The 13205-nt window shown below is 53.3% G+C and overlaps 1 pseudogene; it reads right to left on the bottom strand.

The window, feature by feature from the left end:
* Positions 1-4881: 4881 nt before the first annotated feature.
* LOC129017727 (keratin, type I cytoskeletal 14-like) lies at positions 4882-9425 on the bottom strand (annotated as a pseudogene).
* Between the last annotated feature and the right edge of the window lie 3780 nt (positions 9426-13205).

The following is a 13205-nucleotide window of genomic DNA, read 5'->3' on the forward strand; positions in this document are numbered from 1 at the left end:
TTATCTTGATGAACAGTTATGGGATAAAATAGACCTGCAAAAATAAACATGCAATTCACAACTGAGGTGAGCATGGTTGGTGGGGGAATGGAGAGCACATAGTAAGGGGTGTGGCATGGTTGGGGGCATCAGTGACCTTCTCCCTGAGAAAGAGACACTTGAGTGAAGGGGGAGGAGAAGTGAGCCAGGAGAAGGAAAAAGGGGAGGGGCATACAGCATGTGCAAATGTCCTGAGGTGGGAACAAGCAAAGTGACTGCCAGGGCAGGAGTCCTGTGTGGCTGAAGGGCAGTGGATTAAGTCAAGCAAAGGATTTCGGTGGGAAAAAAAAAAAATAGTTCTGACCTTGGCCAGGCACAGTGGCTCATACCCGTAATCCCAGCATTTTGGGAGGCCAAGGTGGTCGGATCACCTGAGGTCAGGCGTTTGAGACCAGCCTGGTCAACATGGTGAAACCCCATCTCTACTAAAAATACAAAAATTAGCTGGGCATGGTGGTGGGCATCTGTAATCCCAGCTACTTGGGAGGCTGAGGCAGGAGAATCGCTTGAACCTGGGAGGCTGAGGTTGTAGTGAGCCCAGATCGTGCCACTGCACTCCAGCCTGCGTGACAGAGCGAGACTTGGTCTCAAAAAAAAAAAAAAAAAAAAAAAAAATAGTTCTGGCCTCATGAGGTTGTTGTGAGGCTTAAAAGACCTCATATTGTAAAACTGCTGGTGTGGGTCTGGCACATAGTGGGACATCGTCCTGACTGTCGGTGGCACTGTGGCTGCACCCAACTTCCCCATGGACCGTCTGGGCGACTTGGGTTCTCAGCTCCGTTGCTTATTATTTGCCCATCCCTCTGGCCTATTGAGCCCCAATTAAGATCAAAGACCTGTCCCTGTGGGGCCTGGGGAGGACACTGGATGGTTGGAGGATCATAGTTCCTTCCATCAAGGAACCTCCAGTGTTGCAGGCGAGACCCTTGTTGCTTTGTCTGCACTGTCGAATTTAATCTTCACCAACTGTTTCAGGAGGTATGTGTTAATTTTCAAATCATTTTACAGGTGAGGAAATTGAGGCTCAGAGAGGGTATCTTGGCTGCAGTCACAGAGCTAAACAAGGCGGGAGTGGAGCCAGGGTTTGTCCGCCAGTGAGAAGGAGCTACAGTGGACACAGGCTCAGGGCTCCTGCTCTCTGTCCCAAGCCCCACACATGCGCTGGGTCCTTCTCTACCTTCTTCCTCATGTTGTCTCTTTTTTTATTCAGTCTGTCTCAATTCACCCCATCTCCCCTACACCTACAACAGTTAAGTTTTGATAAGTATGTGTGAATGAATGAATGAATGAATGAATGTTCCTCCCTGCCTAGTACTGGCCCAGCGCCCTCACTATCCTTTCTTTCCCTGGCTCTGTCTCTCTGACTCTCTCCCTCTCCTTCCCTCTCTCTCTCTCTCAACTCTATATCCATTTGTTTCTCTCTATTTCTGTGTGTCTTTTTGCCCTCTCTCTCATGCCAAGTCACCCCCAAAGTTCATCAGAGCATCTTAAAGGAAAAAGACTTCCTTTCCCAGGCCTGGCCTTACAACTGAGAGTGGCACAGAGGGAAGCCCCGTCGGGAAAGCTTGCGCTCAGCAAACAGCAATGGAGGAGGAGCTGGTGACTGCCCTGCACCTGCCTGAGGCCCGTCCATCGCCCTGGAAATCCCTGACATCCCTTTGTCCCCTTTGTGGCAGCCTCCAAGGTCAGTGAGGTGGGCCAGAGAACCTCCTGGGGTCCCACCAGGACATCAGGACCCCCCAGCCCCTGAGGATCAGGCCTCCTTGGGGCTGCCTCCTCTGATGTCTTCCTGTAGGAACAGTCGCCTACATTACCCAAGCCAGGTTGTCTGTGGCCTTGGGGAAGTGCCATTTGCCTGATTAGGTAGGCACATTTGCCAGTTGCTGCCTATAGAGTTCCCTGGACACATTAGAGATCTTTTCACTATAAAAAAAAAGTTCCCAAAAATAAAGGGGATTGAGAATTTCAAGGTCAGTTCCACACCATAAAACAAAAACCATGGAGTAAGCTAAGAAAAATGCACACTGCTCCCATGGGTCTCTCGGTTTTATCTCATCCCTGAGAAAGAACGGAACAGGAATGAAGCCACCCAGGACGTGGCAAAGCCTGAGCATGGACAGGACTTTGTCACTTTCAGCCTGTAGGACCTGGAGCAAGCCAGTCTCCCTAGGGTGAGGTTGGAGGAGTCTTCTCAGTGGCTCACCTAGCACTGCCCAGTTCTGAGTGCCGGGAGGGTGGAGAGAGGGTTTACAGGGAGGCGGAGCCAGAGAGGTCACCTGACCAGCCCCAGGACTCAGAGACGCAATCCCACCTGCTTCCACTCGTCACTTTGCTGGTCTGTTGCTTAGCTGAGCAGAGGCCGAGGGAAGGCAGTCACTGTTGTCAGAGCTGCTGGGCTCATATCTTGAGTTGGATGCTTGTGGCTGCCAGGCTCTGTGAACAAGAGCCCTGTTCATCAGCAGGATCCAAACACTGGCCCTCCCCTCCCCAGTGAGGTACGGTGAGGAGATCCCAGGAGGAGGGGCGTCCATGTGAGACCCCTGGGGCCACTGCCCTGTCTGCCCTCTTCCTCTGGAGTCTGACAGTACAGGGTGGGACCACCTCCCAGCCTCCCTGCTTGACTTCCTCCTCTCCTGGTTCTGAGCCTGTTTTCAGCCAGGTGGTCCCAGCCGCCATTTTTACCCGCAAGCAAGCCCAGGTCTCCTGTGTATTCCCTCCAAACAGTAACGGCAACCACTCAGAGAGGAGGCTCGCCCCACCTCACCCCAGTCTAAGAGACCTCAAGTTTCTATATTCCTCTAAAGCAGGTCTCCTTTGGGCACAGAGACTTTAATCTGGCACCACCTCCAAGGTAGAGAGGTGTCTGGGGATTCTTATGAAGTTCAGGGCGTTCTGGGCTTCCATCCCTACTGGTGACTCTTGCCATATTTTGCTCTCTGTCCAGGCTCATGTGACCTCTCAAGTGTGGGCCACTCCCAAGATTCTTTGCCACACTTGGGCAGGAGGTTCTTTGCCCAACTGGGAACCTTAGGAACCAGAATCCAACACCCCTAGGAGTATCACAAAGCCCCTCCCCACACTAGGGTCCTGTACCCTCTAGGGACCTCAAACCCACCTCTTCTCATTCTCTGAGGAAGCACCCTCAAACCTTCCTCCTTCCTGAGTTGTCCCCTGTATCCCTGAAACTCTAGTACTTCACCTCCAGGATGGCCCATCCTCACCCAGGGATCACCCAAGGTCAACCCTTTCTGATGACAAAATTTAGGTTAAAAGATATCCCAGAGTTTCAGAAACACAAAGCAGTCCTCTTTTTCCTGTGGTGGAGGTAGGAACAAGAGAAACCAATATCTCTTCATTCCTTTTCCTAATAACTCACCCCATTACCATTTATAGGATGCTGACTATGTGCCAAACACAATGCCAAATTCATTGCCTGCATGAGGTCATTCACTCCGGTATCAGCCTTATGCAGCAAAGGTGTTTATTCCCTACCTTGTGAAAGAGGAATGTGGGGTTCAGTACCTTGCCCAAACTCTTCAAGGTTATTCAGCGTAGGAGCCAGGACTCCAACCCAAGCAGTCTGATTCAAAAGCTCAGGCTTTTAGATCCCTTGCCCAAATTTAGTCTTTTTTCAGTCCCTTCCCTACCCTTGACTCCCCCTACAAGTTTTCTTCAGGCAGCCGGATGAATGAGCTGTTGAAACTGACACAGGGCTAGTCAACTCTTTCCTAGCTTGGGGCAGTGAGCCCCATCTACCTCTGGAATCTTCACCACTTACTAGGGTGAGGCTCCTTCCCTTCCCACTCCTTTTCTAGCCTCTCAAAGAGAAGGAAAGGCATTCCCCACCCAGGGGAGGCTCATACAGTCTTGGCTCTTAAGGTATAGTCTCTCACTGGATTCTTGTATCAACCTCAAGAAGCAGGGCTCAGCATCCTTACTATACAAGTAAAGACACTGAGACTCAGACTTTCCAAGCTCACATCTGTTACAGAACAGAGCCATGGTTAGAAACCGGTCTATTCCCAAACCCTCTAAAAATGCTCTCATCGTGGGTGGATAATCACCATGCCCTAGAGATAGTTTACCCAGTATTGCCAGCACAGCCATGCCTTGAGCCAGCACTATGCCAGGCCCTGTGCTGGAGGCCTTAAAGGCATTCTTCCAGTGAATTCTCCCAACAAGCCCATAAGGTAGATACTATCATTATGACCCTTTTACAGAAATGGAAGCTGAGGCTGGGAGATGGTCATCAACTTGCCCTAGGTCAACCAAGTGTAAGAAGGATTAGATCCAGTACCAGAGGCAAGAGCAGGTGGGGTGGAGGGAGATGAGACTGTCAGGAGAGCTTGAGTTCCTACCTTCGGTTCATAGACCTCCAGTAAGGAATTCTAGGAGACCCCTGAACCCCATGAAATTGTATGCAAATGTATGTATGCTTATTTGAAGGTAGGGGACAGAAGGAAAGATCTATAGCTTTATTATTCTCCAAGGAATCCCTGATCACAAAAACATTAGGAATCCTTAACCTAACATAGTGCCTGACATCGGGGCACTCAATGTCTGGTGAATGAATGGACACACATGAACATGAGTGAGGAAATGAATGAATATCCCTCCTTACTCTAGGAGACACCCCATATGACCTGGTACACTCATCTATCTTTGTCTTCTGAGATGGCGAAAGATATCCTGGGACCTGAGCCCAACCCACCCACATGACTTTTCTCCCAGTCCCAGGGGCCATAGCCAGGTGCTATGACAAGCTCAAAAGAGATGCTTCTCCCACTTTCTCCCCATTCCCACTCCTAACAAAGACCAGACAGAGGCGAGAATTATGCAACTCAGATAATGAAGCTGTATTGATTGCCAGGAGGGGGTGAGGGTGAAGCAGGGTCCAGGTGTGAAGTGCTTAGGGGGCAGGAGAGGGGATCTTCCAGTGGGATCTGTGTCCACACAGGGGGCCTCCTAGGCCTGAGTGGGGCTGGGCAGCCTCAGTTTTTGGTGCGAAGGACCTGCTCATGGGTGGACACCACCTTGACATCCTGCACATCCATGACCTTGGTGAGGATTTGGTGGCTGGAGGGGGTCACTGGGGAAGAGGCCAGAAGAGGACGTTACCAGAGGTGGACAGACAATGGACTAATCAGGAGTAAGGAGGCCAAGAAGGTGAGGAAACTCAAACTGTCTCCCCGTTGCCCTCTCCCCTGATTACTGCTTCACTCCCTGCTGTTGCCCAAGCACTGATACCGTCAACACATTTCTTTCAGACTAGGACTCCCAAAGGTCAGAGACAGAGTCTTTGTCCTCAGATTAGAGCTTCCTAAGAGCTCACACCCGGCTGGTTCCGTCCATATTCACCCAGTGGAGTGGTCTCGGTGGGAAGAGCCCTGCAAGGCCCTGTTCATGGTGCTGAGCACCACAGCAATGGGATCTGCCACAGACACCAGGTAGAAGTAAGAGGTGGGGGCTGCCTCTCCTAGCCCCAAGGAGGGTTTAGAAAATAGCTTCTTCCATCCAAGGAGGTTCCCAAGGGAAACTGGGTGACATCACTAGAGCTCAGCCCCTCACGGAGCCTCTAGCCAATGCCTAGACCTGCTTGGGGTACAGAGGGCGGCCTGGAGCCCAGGTCTGCAAAGGATGAAGGTCTTACCGGTCTCTGGATGACTGCGATCCAGAGGAGAACTGGGAGGAGAGGCTGTGAAGACAGAAAAGGGCAGGATCATTAGATACATGGTGGGGCCGTGACAGTGCCATGGGGGTGTGGATTAGGGGGAGGGCCAAGAATCACTGGGCATCCTCACCCTCCAGCAGGCAGCGGTAGGTGGCGATCTCCTGTTCCAGCCGCATCTTCACGTCCAGCAGGATCTTGTACTCCTGGTTCTGCTGCTCCATCTCGCAGTGGAGCTGGGCCAGCTGCTCCTCCACGCTGTCAATCATCTCCTGGATTTGGGCCAGCTGCACGAAGTAGTGACCTTTGGTCTCCTCCAGGCTGTTCTCCAGGGATGCTTTCTGTGAGGGAGGGAAAGGGAATCAAGGATTAGTGAGTGTGGCCATTCTCTCTCTGCCAGTCCTGAGCGCACCACTGGGCCTGGCACTATTCCTACCATGCTGAGCTGGGACTGCAGCTCAATCTCCATGTTCTGCATGGTGTGCCAGAGCTCCGAAATCTCATTCTTGCTGCTCTGCACCAGCTCGCTGTTGGTGGCTACCTCGCGGTTCAGCTCCTCTGTCTGCAAAAAAGAGAATGACATTCACACCAGAAGGCCCCAGAAGGCAGGTGGTCTGGGTTCCTTCCACCTCAAATGACACCCACCTTGGTGAAGAACCATTCCTCCGCATCCCTGCGGTTCTTCTCTGCCATCTTCTCATACTGGTCACGCATCTCGTTCAGAATGCAGCTCAGGTCCACACCAGGTGCAGCGTCCATCTCCACATTGACATCTCCACCCACCTGGCCTCTCAGGGCATTCATCTCCTGCACAGCCAGGGATAGTCCATACTCAGAAGCTCCACCATGGCAGTGGATTGGGGTTCCTTAGTCAGGCCTGAATACTGCCCTCCCACCATCACAATTCTATCTCGACTCTCCCTTCTCTCTCTCTCTCTTTTTTTTTTTTTTTTTTTGACAGGGTCTAGCCTTGTTGCACAGGCTGGACTCGAACTCCTGTCTTCAAGTGATCTTCCCATCTCAGCCTCCCAAGTAGCTGGGACTGTGGCATGCACCACCGTACTCAGTCTCCCTGCGCTTCTTTTAAGCTGGCTTTTCCATATAGTTCTCACCTCGTCGTGGTTCTTCTTCAGTTAGGCCAGCTCCTCCTTCAGGCTCTCAATCTGCATCTCCAGGTCAGCTCTGGCCAGGGTCAGTTCGTCCAGCACCCCAGCACCCGGCACATGCCATTGATGTCAGCCCCCACACTCATGCGCAGGTTCAACTCTGTCTCATACCTGGAATGACCCCAGAGAAAAGGAATGAGACACCCATCCTGACCACAGTGAGGGCTTTGTTCTCTTCTCCCTGCAGCTTCTCCCAGAGCTGGTGCCTTGTGGGTGGTTTAAGGAGCCAATCTTGAAAATGGCATGGTTGAACACAGTGCCCATGGATTGCTCAGATATGAACATTCCTGGGGCCTGGGGATAAGGCAGTTCATTTTGCTGCAGAATTCAGGAGGGGGTTGCGCTTCTAGCTTCAGCCAACAAATAATGCATAAGTCCTCCAACTATGATTCCCTCCTATACTTCAGGGGCAGTTGGGGAAGTGGAAAGTGCCTCTCCCTGAAGCAGCGGTTCTGAAAGCTGGCTGTGGACAAGAATCACCCAGGTAACCTGCTATAAATAGCTTAATCAAAACTCCAAGGGTGGGGCCCAAGAGTCTTATTCTTTTATAAGTACCGCAGGGAGTTTTCATGCAGCTATTCTGGCACTGGCTAGTTCTATTTGGGAAACACTGCTCCAAAAATGCCCTACTTTGGGGACACTGGATGTTCTGGCTCACCACTGCAAACTCGCTTGGTGCGGAAGTCACCCGCGGCCAGATGGGCATTGTCAATCTGCAGAAGGACCTTGGCATTGTCCACTGTGGCCGTGAGGATCTGCAGGATGGAAAGGGCACAGGTAATTTTTCAAATGGACTTCACAAGCCAGACTTCACTGTCACCTACATTAAGCTCTTGCTTCATGTTCTTGCCTGAATTCCCCTTTTCCCCCACAAAACTTGACCATAGCAGCCTAAAGGAAAACAGATGCCCCAGGCCTGTCCTAAGACTTTGCTAACTCATGGTCAACAGAGGGGGTAGATGCAGCCCGGGGCTTAGAATCAAAAGCCCAGGAGTTCTGGTCGCAATTCTGCCACTGACTTGCTGCAAAACCTAATGGGTCTTGGGGCTTCAAGTTCCCCACCTCCAAGTAAGGAGAATAATCTGAGACTCCCTAGCCCTCCTTCCTGAGCTGGCCTCTCTTCTCTCTGCATCAGCCAGCCCTGCCAGTCCTCTGCAGAGATGCACATTCCTTTTCAAGCTCATGGGCCATGGGACTTCAAATGGAACTTTCTCAAGAGATAAAACCCAACTGGCACAGGGGATTAGAAAAGAGGACTCAAGGGAAGAATAAGATATATTGGCCCCTGAGTCTGATTGGAGTTCCCCACCTCATCATTGAATTTCCCTAATCCATGCAAGGCATTAGAGCCCAGCAGACTCCCGCAGAGAGGGATCCTAGGTGATGTGGGAGCAGTGAGGAGGGGGCTGGAGTCAGGGCACAAGCCTGCCAGGCTCCCTTTGTGCAGGGCACATCAAGGGGCCACACTGATTATCTCTGCAGGCTCTCCGTGCCTGCCTGGCTGTGGGGAGGGACCAGCCTGTACCAAGGCCTATGGGTGGCGGCAGCCACAGCCCAGACTAGTGAGCTAATGAGTGGTTTGGATGTCTTGCCTGGTCCCATTAGAGCCTCGCTCCTTGCCTGTGCTGGAAGGTAGGACACAAGGGCCCCAGCCTTGGCTCTGCCATTAATTTGCTATGTGACCTGCAGCTGGTCACAGCACCTCTTGAAGCTTCAACTGCTTCCTCTGTAAAATGTAAGGACAGGAATCACTGATCTCACTTGATCTGAGGATTTGAGATCAGAAGGGGATGAGCAGGCTGGGGAAGAGAGAGCATCCTCTCACTGATCAACTCTTAGGGCATCCAAGACCTCAAAAGAAGGGATCTGGGGTGGGCTCTGTCTTATAGAGAAATCTTAAGGTGTCAGTGTCCTGGGGAATCTATTGTTCCCAGAAGGAGCTAGATGGAATGGCACCTTCTGCTGCCCATTCACTCGTCTTGTTCCTCAGATCCTCGATGGTCTTGAAGTAGGGACTGTAGTCTTTGATCTCACTGGGCCGCTGCTTCTGGTACCAGTCACAGATCTTCACCTCCAGGTCAGCGTTGGCCTCCTCCAGGGCACGCACCTTGTCCAGGAAGGAGGCCAGGCTGTCGTTGAGGTTCTGCATGGTCACCTTCTCACTGCCCACCAGAAGCCCATCACCACCAGCAAAGCCACCACCCAAGCCAGCACCCAAGACACCACCGAAGCCAGCACCAAGGCCACCACCATATCCTCCCCCAAAGCCACTACCAAAGCTGCTGCCGCTGCCGAAGCCACCGCCATAGCCGCCCCCCAGCCCGCAGGCTCCCCCAGAGGAGAAGCGGGAGGAGGAGACAGACAGGCCGCCCCCGTAGGTGCTGGGGGTGCGGCAGGACCCTCCGGCCAGGACGGAGGAGATGCGGCTGGAGCCGCCCCCGATGCCGCCCCCGATGCCGCAGGAGCCCTTCATGGAGCTGGAGGAGGTGAACTGGCGGCTGCAGGTGCTCATGGTGCCGAGGAGGGAGGTGAGTGAGCAAGCAGTTGGCTGAGTGAAGAGAAGGTGCTCAGGTAAATTGGAAAGGGATGTGAGTGCTTTATACTCCTGGGTAGGGGGTGGGCCTGGCACTTTCCATTCCCCTTGGCTTTCATCACCCACAGGCTAGCGCCAACTCCCAGCCAGGTCCCTCCTCTCCTCCACCTCATCATGTCTGTCATATTTTACTGGAAACTTATTGTTTGGGGTGTTTTTGTCTTTCTTGTCCCGCCAGGCGTGATTCACAGGGGAATGTGTGGGCCTGCAGGCTACACTTTCCCATGGGGTCCCGGGAGTCCCAGCCCTCAGGAACCTGCACACTGGGCTCAGCCAGGGTGACAGAGAGCAGGGCCTCTGCACCTTAAACCTGGTGACCTGCTAGCTCTCCATGAACTGGATGGGCCTTTAACATCCACTTAGAGGAAGCCCACCGCTGCAAGGGACAGGTACCCAGCTGGAGGGCACCGGCATGGCAAGGTCATCTTGGGCACAGAGAGGCCTCCCTCACCATGACCCGCTATTAGAGACAAGGAGGTCTGGGGGGCCCTCCCAGGCCTGACCTGCCATGCTGTGCTGAGAAGCCTGTCCCGTCCCTGAAATACACTCAGCCAGTCAGGTGTATGGTGATTCCCACCCCAACACCCCCATCAAAGAGAAATCCAGGCAGCTCTCCCCAGCCCTGGGCACAGACCCTAATTTCCTCCCTACGGTGAGGATCTCACATCCACCACACCATAGGGTGGGTGGCCTCATGGAGGCCAGGAAACAGCCTGGAGTCAGGTGGGTCCCGGCTCTGCCATTTACGCCCTGTGACCCAGGGCTTGGCACTTCTCTGAACCTCAGTGTTCTCACCTGCAAAGTGGGAGTCATACCATCTACTCTGCCTACTGCAGTCAGCTCTGAGAAGCCAATGCGATGGCGTAAGTGAAAGGCTTTTGTAAACCGAGTATGGCAAGAAGCCTGGTTGGCATTGTTGTAGCCCAGGCTTAGCCCCAAAGTGGATGGAGCTGCATCCAGGAACAGGCCTGGGGGGCCTTTTTTTCTTCCAGCCCCAGATATCCTCTCAGACCCCCAGAACATCCCTAGTGTAGGCAGAAGTCTGGCTCAGGCTCCCTCGTTTGAGCCCCTTATGGAACTGGCCCAGGAGATGTTCTGGGGAGGAGTAGAGGCTGGAGTGGTGCCGGGCTGTGCCAAGGGCAAGGCTGAGGTGGACACGAGGGTCCCTGACTCCTGAAGCCCCAAGGGTCGGGGGACATTTCTAGGAGTCCACTTGGTCCTGCTTTGGAGGTGTGTATATCAAAACTTCAGTCTCCCAGACAACCTCCCAAAGCAAACCCTTCCGGCCCCCACCCCACCCTCCCGTCAGCCCCTCGGCTCCTCAGACCCCGGCAGGCATGTTGGGAGGAATGTGGTCGTGTCTGGGGCTGCCTGACGCATCCTATCTCCTCAGACAGGCCCCAACAGCCCCTGCTGGAGGCTCCAGTGCTCTTCCTGGGATCAACTGCTCCTAGAAGAGAAGCAGGACCCTCTCTCACCCCACCCCCAACCTTGACTGTCACCAAAGAAGAAGCCAGAGAGGGGAGCCCCCCACTACTGTGGCCTAGGTGCTTGGAAGACAATGCTGAGACAGACACCTGAGCTGTGGGCTCCCCAAATCTGCCAGCAAAGGACTCTCGAGGACGTGAGTAAGCCAGGGCCCCACCCCGCTCCACCCACCCCTGACAGACACTCCTAATCTCCCTGCAGAGAATGGTCCCCCAACCCTGGCCCAGCCCTACAATTTCCCCAGAGAGAGGCGACAGGGGTTTTGGCTGAGGGACAGATGCTTTCGTTGGGAGGCAAGTTGCTGTTGGCTGTGGGGCAAGGGGAGGCTGTGCTCACTGGAGAAAAATGCTGTGTCCAGAGGGATCTGGGACTGGGAATGGGGTGCAAGGCCCAATACCGGCTTCCTCTGTGCCCCGCCACCCCCACCTACCACCACCACCCTGTCTCCTTCTTCTGCAGGGATCAGGAATAGAAGCTCCGGCGCCCAGGACATAGGAACAGCTCTACTTTCCCTTTCATTTGATTCAGTGGAACCCAGAAGAAACTCCTTCCTCCCCCTCCTCCGAGGGGAATCCAAAAGATAAAGATGGCAGGGAACCAATGACAGATCAGTCCATGCACATAATCTTAAAAGGCACTTCTGCAGCCCCACCCCAACCCCACGCACCGACTCCAGAGCCCTAGCATGGAATATAAGCCTGATCCCCCACACCCGGTCTTAGAACCGTGGCCTAACCTGGAGCCTGAGACCAACCTCTCTTCCCCTGCAGACAAGGACTCAGTGACCAAGGAGCTGCAAACAGCCTGGCCAAGCAGGGAGCAGACAGAGAGGACACCACACTCCCGTCCCCTCCCTGATGCCGAAGAAGCATGGTACTCAGACATTTTAAGGGAGGGCATTTTCTGGGGCATCAGGGGTTAAAGGGTTGCCAGTCTTGACTGCTGAGGCCCAGAGTACCCCCCACCTCTGGACTTCTAGGCAGGCTTTGTGTGAGCAGCATTACCTGACCCTCCCTCCAGCCTGCCCCAAAAGAAGGGGGGTAAAGGAGGAGCCCCGGGCAGGACCTCTTGTGGTTAGTGAGTCTCCCTGCACCACCCTACATGGGGGAGCCCCATGCCAATCCAAACAGGTGAAGCAGGCAGGGCCAGGCAGCCCCCACAGAGCCCACACTGTGTGCTGAGGACTGTGCTGGGCACCAGGAGATGGCATCCTAAGGAAGGAGGAGACCTCAGGACAGCCCCCACCCTTGGAGTGCACAGCCTAATGGAAGAGACGATCCCTGCCTGTAGGAAGGTCCCAGCATGAAAGAGAAGCAGGAATGCACATCAACATTACTTAACATACAAGCAAACAGAAGAAAAGCACAGACAAGAGAGATTGGTTTCCCAGGGCTGCCATAACAAATTACCACAAATTTGATGGCTTGAAACAACTGGCTGGGCACGGTGGCTCATGCCTATAATCCCAACACTTTGGGAGACCAAGGCTGGTGGATCACCTGAGGTCAGGAGTTCAAGACCAGCTTGGCCAATATGGTGAAACCCCATCTCTACTAAAAATACAAAAATTAGCTGGGTGTGGTGGCAGGCACCTGTAGTTCCAGCTACTCGAGAGGCTGAGGCAAAAGAATCACTTGAATCTGGGAGGCAGAGGTTGCAGTGAGCCGAGATGGCACCACTGCACTCCAGCGTGGGCAACAGAGCAAGACTTCGTCTCAAAAAAAACACACACAAAAAAACAACAGAAATGTATTCCCTCTGGAACACATTTCTGGAATACATTCTGGAAACCGTAAGCCCTGAATCAAGGTGTTGGCAGGCCCATACTCCCTCTGAACACTCTGGGGAAGAGCGCTTCCTTGCCTCTTCCAGCTTCTGGCATTGTCGTATCCCTGCCTTCATCTTCACGCAGGCTTCATCTCTGTCCTTTTCAGTCTCTTGTAGGACACTCATTGGATTTAGCAATCACTCTAATCTAGTAGGATCTCATCTCAAACCTTACCTTACTTACATCTGCAAAACCCCCATTTCCAAATAAGGGCACATTCTGAGGTCCCAGGTGGACCTGATTTGGGGGAACCCTGTTTGACCCACTATACCACATAACAGACTGGGTGCTCGTCACCTTGCAAAGCAATAGTAAAAACTAGGTAGGGAGATGGTTGAGACGAGATGTGGGGGCGGCCCAATCTGGAAGGCTTCTGGGAACAGGCTTTAGCGTGACACGTCAAGTTGCCAGGGACTGGATGGC

The sequence above is a fragment of the Pongo pygmaeus genome, chromosome 19 (assembly GCF_028885625.2).
Source record: "Pongo pygmaeus isolate AG05252 chromosome 19, NHGRI_mPonPyg2-v2.0_pri, whole genome shotgun sequence".
Taxonomy (NCBI): Eukaryota; Metazoa; Chordata; class Mammalia; order Primates; family Hominidae; genus Pongo; species Pongo pygmaeus.